This window comes from Dasypus novemcinctus, chromosome 6, assembly GCF_030445035.2.
Source record: "Dasypus novemcinctus isolate mDasNov1 chromosome 6, mDasNov1.1.hap2, whole genome shotgun sequence".
In the NCBI taxonomy this organism is placed as follows: Eukaryota; Metazoa; Chordata; class Mammalia; order Cingulata; family Dasypodidae; genus Dasypus; species Dasypus novemcinctus.
Window position 1 is genome coordinate 93425986 of NC_080678.1, and position 8017 is coordinate 93434002.

General features: G+C 39.5%; 1 protein-coding gene across 4 annotated transcripts in view; it reads right to left on the minus strand.

Moving 5' to 3' along the window:
• Window positions 1-7642, minus strand: part of CSGALNACT2 (chondroitin sulfate N-acetylgalactosaminyltransferase 2) — a 50930-nt gene extending 43288 nt beyond the window's left edge. The window contains exon 1 of one of the 4 annotated variants that reach the window (XM_004452091.4): window positions 7433-7642. The gene's annotated coding sequence lies outside the window, so the exon portion shown is untranslated. The remainder of the gene's footprint in view (window positions 1-7432) is intronic. The other 3 variants (XM_058299217.1, XM_023586994.2, XM_058299219.1) reach the window with 3 other exon arrangements.
• Between the last annotated feature and the right edge of the window lie 375 nt (window positions 7643-8017).

An 8017-nucleotide genomic window follows, 5' to 3' on the forward strand; every position in this document is an offset into this window, starting at 1 on the left:
ACACATGAAAATATGCTCAACATCATTCAGTCAGGGAAAACAAATCAAACCACAATGAGATACCACTTCATATCTAGGAGAATGTAACTGAAAATAGATCACAGATCTAAATGGAAAATCTGAAACTATAAAACTGCTAGAAGAAAATACAGGAGAAAATGTGACCCTGAGTTAGGTAAAGATTTCTTAAATATGACAATAACACAATGTATAAAAGAGGAAATTGATAAATTGGACTTCATCAAAATTAACAACTTGTGTTCTTTTGAAAGACACTGTTAAGAGAATGAAAAAACAAATCATGGACTTGGAGGAAATATGTGCAAAACATACATCTGATATAGGATTTGTATCTAGAGTATAAAAAGAAATATCAAAACACAACAAAACATAACTCACAAAATGGGCAAAAGATTTGAATAAACACCTCAAATAAGCACACAAAAAACATGATCAACACTGTTATCCATTAGGGAAATATAAATTAAAATAAAAATGAGATACAGTTCACATCAGAATGGCTAAAATTGAAAGAACTGATTATACCAAGTGTTAGTGATAATGTGGAGGAAATGGAACTCGCATATACTATTGGTGGGAATGCTAAATGATTTGTAGTTTAACAAGTTAAACATCTACCATATGATCCACTCGTTCCACTCCTAGATATTTATCCATGAGAAATCAAAGCATATGTTTATACAAAGCCTTGTAAACAAATGTTCTTAGCATTTTTATATGTAACAACCCAAAACCAGAAATAATCGAAATGACCATCAACCGGGAAATGGATAAACTGTGGTAGAGCCATAACAATGGAACACTTTTCAACAATAAAAAGGAATAAACTATTGATATATACTACACAATGGATGGATCACAGTAATTACACTAAAGTTAGATCAAAAGAAAAAAAGCATGATTCCATCTATATAAAAATCTATAAAATGCAAAGTAATCTAATGATAGAAAGCAGATTAGGGAAGCGGATTTGGCCCAATGGATAGGGCGTCTGCTTACCACATGGGAGGTCCAAGGTTCAAACCCAGGGCCTCCTGACTCATGTGATGAGCTGGCCCACGCGTGGTGCTGATGCGCACAAGGAGTACAGTGCCATGCAGGGGTGTCCCCTGCATAGGGGAGCCCCACGCGCAAGGAGTGCGCCCTGTCAGGACAGCCGCCCAGCACAAAAAAAGTGCAGTTGCCCAGGAAATGGCACCGCACACACGGAGAGCTGATGCAGCAAGATGACATAACAAACGAGACACAGATTCCAGGTGTCGATGACAAGAATACAAGTGGACACAGAAGAACACACAGCGAATGGACAGAGAGAGCAGACAACTGGGCAGCGGGGGGAAGGGGAGAGAAAAAAAAAAAAAAAAGGCAGATCAGTCAGTGGTTGCCTGGGAATGGAGATGAGGGTGGGGATGGAGCATGGCACAAGGAAAGTATTATAGAAGGGCATGAGGAAAGTTTGGGGAGTGATGGTTATGTTCATTATGTTCATTATATGATGATTTCACAGGTATATGCATATGTAAAAATGTATCAAATTGTATACTTCAAAGATATAGTTTACTGTATGTCAATTAGACCTCAAGGACACCGTTAAAAAAATCGGAATTAGTTTTAACAATAGTGTCAAAAAAATAATTGTAAGAAAATTCCAGTTTGATCATTAAGAACACAAGTGTGAAGATTTTTTTACTACAAGTTTGGATTTAAAAAATTAAACCAAACAAAACAACAATGCAGAGTCCATATTATGCTGAAGGTCTCTTATTACATCTTTTCTATTTGTTTTGTAGTTTTTGGGACAATGCCAGAGGGTTAAAGATAGTTCTCCAACACTGATGCCTTACATAAGTATTTAACCTTTAGGGAGTTTTCTGCTCAATTTTTGGATTCTACAATTTTACGAAACTACTAATACATATCTTATGCATCATTCTCAGGATACTTATATTGTAGTTTGCTAAACTTCCACAGTAAGTTTGTGGAACTTACTTACTACTGCCTTCAGCAAAATACATACAATCCATTTGAGTGTAATGATTTTTAAAGTCTATTCTGTATAATCACCTAAAATTGTCTGTACAGAATAATTTCTTATTAAAGTTTTCAAAACTTGAGTTTACTTTTTACACAGACTGTGAAAGCAAGGTCATAAAACTATTTGGAAAATATAGCAGCTATCAAAAACATTATGAAGTATAAATGTTTGGGAAGGAGGGAAATACAACTTTTTATTTTTTGAACACTTAATGAGTTATTACAATGACACATGGATTCTTCAATGGGTCACTGAATAAATGGTTTGTGAGTATTTAGAAATAAAAATAATAATCACCAGGAGGCAGCATTCATTCAACAAAGATTTGAGCACCCAAGTTAAATGCCAAGAACAAGTTAACACCATGGATCCTTTGGACAAGTGAGTCTGGAGAAAAGTATGTTCATGGTACCCATATGTAAACAAGACAATGACAGTACTGTTCATGACATCTTCATAGGTAAGACAAAAAATGCCAAAGGCAGTCTGTGGCATCACAACAACAACTCAAAGAGTCAAGTGTCATAGGTATTTAAAAGCGATGTAACCTTGGGCACAACACTTAACATCTCTGGGCTTCATCTCTAAAATAACATGGTTTGCCCAATGGTCAAGGTTCCTCCCAAGATGTTATGATTCCTTTAACTAAAGACAAACTGCATAAAGTCACATACATGTTTATTAGTGTTATATGTATAGCAAAATAAAAATAAAAGCGACTTAGCATCCATCAATAGGGGAAAGGTTAAATAAACCGCAGAACATTTATACAATGTTTGAATGAAGTAGATTCATAGATAATACCTATAAAAGGGTGTTAACATGCTGCAAATATTTTCCTAGTTTGTCTCTGCACAGGTTTGTGAGATGGCCTAAGTTGAAATATCTGTTCTACTACGTCTTAACTCTTCATTACAAATTCCTTAATCTCTATAAACTTCAGTTTTCTCATCTGTTAAGTGAGTATAATTATAGAACCTACTGTGTTACTGTGCTACTGTGACAGTTAATCAAGTAAAGCCTGACAAACAGTAAGCACTCAACAAGTGTTAGGTATTATTTCCCATTATGCAAAGTTTTGTTGTTGTTAATGTACTCAAATCTAACAGTCTTTTCCTACATGACTTTTCCTTTTTTTTAAGCCGGTACTGGGGATTGAACCCAGGACCTTGTACATGGGAAGCAGGTGCTCAAACACTTGAGGTACATCCACTCCCCAGTGACTTCTTGATTTTAGCTTCTCTACCTGAAGTAATCCTAAATAACAAGCTATCTATTATTAAAATATCTTATTTTCTAGTATTGTTTAATTTTTAAATAATAGAAACCCAAGTTATTTCCTCAATAATGGTTTTTACCATTATTAAGCAATCCAATGTTCTTCTCGTGAATTTGAAATGCCACCTTTCTCACAAGCAAAATACCGTTCTGATAAGGTTGATTTCTGGTCTTTCTAAATCCAGGGTAAGCAAACATTTTAGGTAAAGAGTCAAACAGAACATATCATAACTAATCAACTCTGCCTTTGTAGCACAACAGCAGCCATAGACAATATAAATGAATGAGCTTGGCTTCATTCCAATGGACACTGAAATGTGGATTTCAAATCATTTTCACATGTCATGAAATATTACTCTTTTGATTTTTTTTCTTTTCAACACTGTAAAAATCTCCTTTAGGTTGCAGTGATCCCTTGGATTTGGGGACCACTGTTCTAAACCCTTAAAATTTTTTATACTTCTAAAAGTTTTGCAGAATAAACGTGTGATAAAATGGTCAAACATAAGGGCAGCATACAGTGAAAAGTCTCCCTTCTATCCCAGAGGCCCAGATTCTCTGTTCAGTTCTTGTATATTCTTCTAAATCTACTGCTACTATTAAACAACTTGGCATGAATGGCCTCAAATGTGTAAGACTTTGCACACGTTATTTTATCTTAAGGATAAATCCTTAGGCATGGAACTGCTAGGTCAAATTTCCTTAAATTATTCATTTCAACATGTAATTGCTCAGTACCTATAGCTTCTTCTTTGTTCAAGGTAACCTTTCAGCATACCTTTACTTCTTTCCCACCTTCCCCATCAACTTTAAAATCACATTAAATCTTTTTCCAGATTGCTACAGATTTTTAAATTATGTCTATTCAGGTTTATGAATCCTTAATACATTAAATTTCTCCGCTACAGTTATCAACAATTTAGAGTTGAGAAGAAAGTTTTACGGTTTTCTTTGATCATCACCACTATGTCTTGAATTTTACATCTAGTTTTCTTGACCTAATTTTAAATTTTGATATAGTACATCCTGGGGTATAGGGAGAAATGGCTTTATTTTGTCCCTTAGTGAATGGCAATTTGGTTAGGGATAAGATTCTGAGTTCAAAATACATTTCCTCAACACCTTTTGCTCCACTGTCATCTAATATTCCATGTTACAGACTAAAAGTCTGATTTCCATGCCTTTATAGGTAATCAAGAGTCTCTTGTTGGAAGCCTTTGTGATTGTATATTTATCCATGCAGTACATAAATTTCATGAGAATGTATTTAGATGTGTTTTCTTCAAAAAATTTTAAAGACTCTTGCATGTCTACTCTATTCGTAAACTCATGTAATTCTGGCGAAATCTTGTTTTTTTCCCCCTCCCTTTTTCCTCCTGATACAGTATTTTAATTGTTTCCATCCTACTGTGAGGTAGGAATGGGAAATGTGCATCTACTGTGAGTTGGGGGAGGAGTGGGGAGTACAAAGACAGGGAACAAGAACTATGAGCACAAGAATCCTTTGATCTGGGCCACATCTTTGCATAACTGGCTTTAAAGGCATACTTCCTGATCATCCCCACTGCACAGATGAAGAAACACAGAGGGGGAGGGTTGATCTCTATTTGCTAGTACTTTATTCCCTAATGGATAGATCTTTCTGTCTGGCTCAAGTTGCCAAAAGTCTGTCAAAGTCTCTGCCTGGGTATGCCTATCCTCCATATCTTTATTATCTCTGTGGTCATTGCTTATGTCCCAACCTCTGGAACTCCTATTAAATGTACATTGGTTCTCCTGGCTCTATTTTCCACATCATGGCATTCTTCTGTAAATTCTCTTTATGCTTTCATGCTGTTTTAGGAGAATCCCCTGGGCTCTTTCTTTCAGATTACTTACTTGGTCTTTAGTCATATACATTCTGCTATCCAATCCTTTGATGGAGTTTTTATTTTTTAACTTCATAAACACAGTTTAATGGTCAAAAACTGTATGTTTTTAATAGGCATGATGACCTTCCAAATATGAGGATACAAATATTTTCAGGTGTTCTTGTTTCTTACAGTAACTATTGTTCAAAGGGTCTAGTTCTTGTAGTTTTCAGTTTAGGGCTTCTCTTCCATGCTATTGATTTCCTAGAATTATTTAGTGATTTTTTTTGTTATCTGTTAACATTATCAATGTACCAGAATCTCAGTACATGTGAAAATTGCTGTACTCCTACAGTAAATTCATATTTCTGACTAATCATAGAATTCAGTTTTTCTGTTTCTTGTGACCATGACAATAATGTAAGTTCTTTCATCTGAGATCCCATAATATTCTTCAATTCACTTTTTTTTTTTGTCATATCCTTTTGGTGTTTGGTCTCCCCCAAACAACCACTAACTTGAGTAAAGCAGTTCTTAGCTAAGTATTACACAACAAACTTTAGGGTCAGATCACCACCAGCTCAATCAATTTAGATAGTAAAACAAGTAACGAGGTAGTCTGGTAGAAGACTGTCAAAGATATGCTCCAGGGGGAAATAATCATACAGTAATAAATCACTTAAGTCTTGAACTCATTAAAGTATGCTTTACCAACCTTTAATGCTGTACCCGATAAATAACACATTTTGTTACATAAAAAAAAAAAAAAAAGGAACACCTATGTTGGTTAAAATGTAATTTTTGGCTTACTCAATGACCTAGCAATTCCGTGACTGTCAGAAATACATACAGATGTTCACCAAGCAATGTACAGTAATGTTCATGATGTTCTTAAGATCTAAAATTCATATGATCAAAATGTGGAAACACAATGTCCACCAAAAAAAGCGTAATCATATATCATACAATGGAATATTATACAGTAATAAAAAGAGTGAACTGATACATGAAATATGATTAATCTCATGGGTAATGTGCTGAACGTACTATATAAGTCCATTAATATGAAGCTCAAAATGGCAAAACTAATACAATAGTCGACAGAAGTCAGAATGTTGATAGGTGGGGGAGGGGGTATTAGCAGCTGGGAAGAGTGGAGGGAACCTCCTGGATGACTGGGATGATAGGAATGTTCTAGAGGTGTAATATAATCTAAGTGGTGGTAATACAAGCTAATACATATGTAAAAAAATTCACTGAGCTTTATATTTAAGATTTATGCACTGGATGACTTCACTATGTGTATTTCATACTTCAACAAAAAAGTTAAAGAATGAAAAAAAAAAGTAATTTCCAAACCGCTTGAAACTAACACTGCTCGCTCACTGTCAAAAACTCTCTGAGCCATAAATTCTGGAAACCCAACATCCTTTATGGGGCAATTTAAAACAAACCTTACCAGAATTATAGCACAAATTGAACAGGAACAGTCATTCCACACCTCATTTCTCACTTCCAAATTCTAAAGTGCTATTTTAACAGTTAAAAGACATCAGTGCCACCAGAAAGGAAGGCCCAGCCCCTGAGAGCGCTCAATGACGATTAAATGTCAAAACACCGCCTAGAGATGGAAAGAGCAGACCAGAAGCGACCTCCCAGCTTTACAAGTCAAGGGACTGGGATTTATAATCAGACTGCCTTCTGCCAACACCACCACCACAAATCAAGGGATCTCCACCGCGCTTCACCAATGACTCCCTAGCAACCTGCTCAGAACAGCACAATTTTCCAGACACATTCTCTGGAAGCGCAAGCGGCTCCCGCCTCCCGTCGCCTCCCGGCCCCTCTAATTCCGGCAGAGGCGTCCGACCTGGAGCTGTCAGAAGCAGAGCGAGTGGAAGCTACCAGAAAAGACCGTCTGCACGCAATAAAGAGAGCACAGCTGACTAAAAAGTTCAACCCCTGAGAAAAGCGGAGAAAGTGGTGAAGTGATTTACAATAATAACAATGATACATAAAATTTTAACACGGCGATTAAAAAACAACAACAACCCTGACATGCAAACCAACGGCAGCACAGGTTCTCAGAAGAAAACCCCAGCCGCTCCGAAAACCCGCGACATTCCCTGAAACCAGAGCAGATGCCGGAGGGCTTGTCCGCGAGGCAACCCGACCGCGACAGGGACCCGGGAACCCCGGCCCGAAAGGCGTGAGTCGCGGAGGGGAGACCGGGCGGCCGCGTACTCACCGCCTTCGAGGGCTCTGGTGCGCGGCGGCCACAGCGCCCTCCTCTTCCTGGGCCGCACACACACCCGGGCGGGCAAAACCCCGCTCGCTGGGGCCGCCACCGCCTCAGCCGCCCCTTCCCGGGGCAAGCCGCCGCGCCTCTCAAAGCCACTTCCGGCGCGCGCGAGGAAACGAGGCCGCCGGCGCCCCGCCCCCTCGCCGGGCCCCGCCCCCTCGCCGGGCCCCGCCCCTTCTCCGGGCCCCGCCCCGCGCCACACCCAGTGCCTGGCAAGGAGGCTCGGCAAGTGGCACCTGGTTTTCGTTAGTACATCGTCTGCTGAAAAATATGTGCGTGTGGGTTTACGCCTTGTTGTCTCCTCAGTAGACGAGGTGCAGGGGCTGGACGGCCAGAGGCGGGCCGTGAGCCCGCGCCTGCGGCCGAGGGGCCGGGGGGTGCGCTGCGCCGGCCCAGGAGGTCGCCCTGAGCGGTGGGGAAAGCGGCTCTGGCCGGCTAGGCCCCCAGCGTGCCGTGGAGGCCCTGCCCCGGGGAAGGGGGGGTCTGCGTGGGCTCTGAACTCAGGGCCGGTGGCCCCGGAGGACCCCGGGA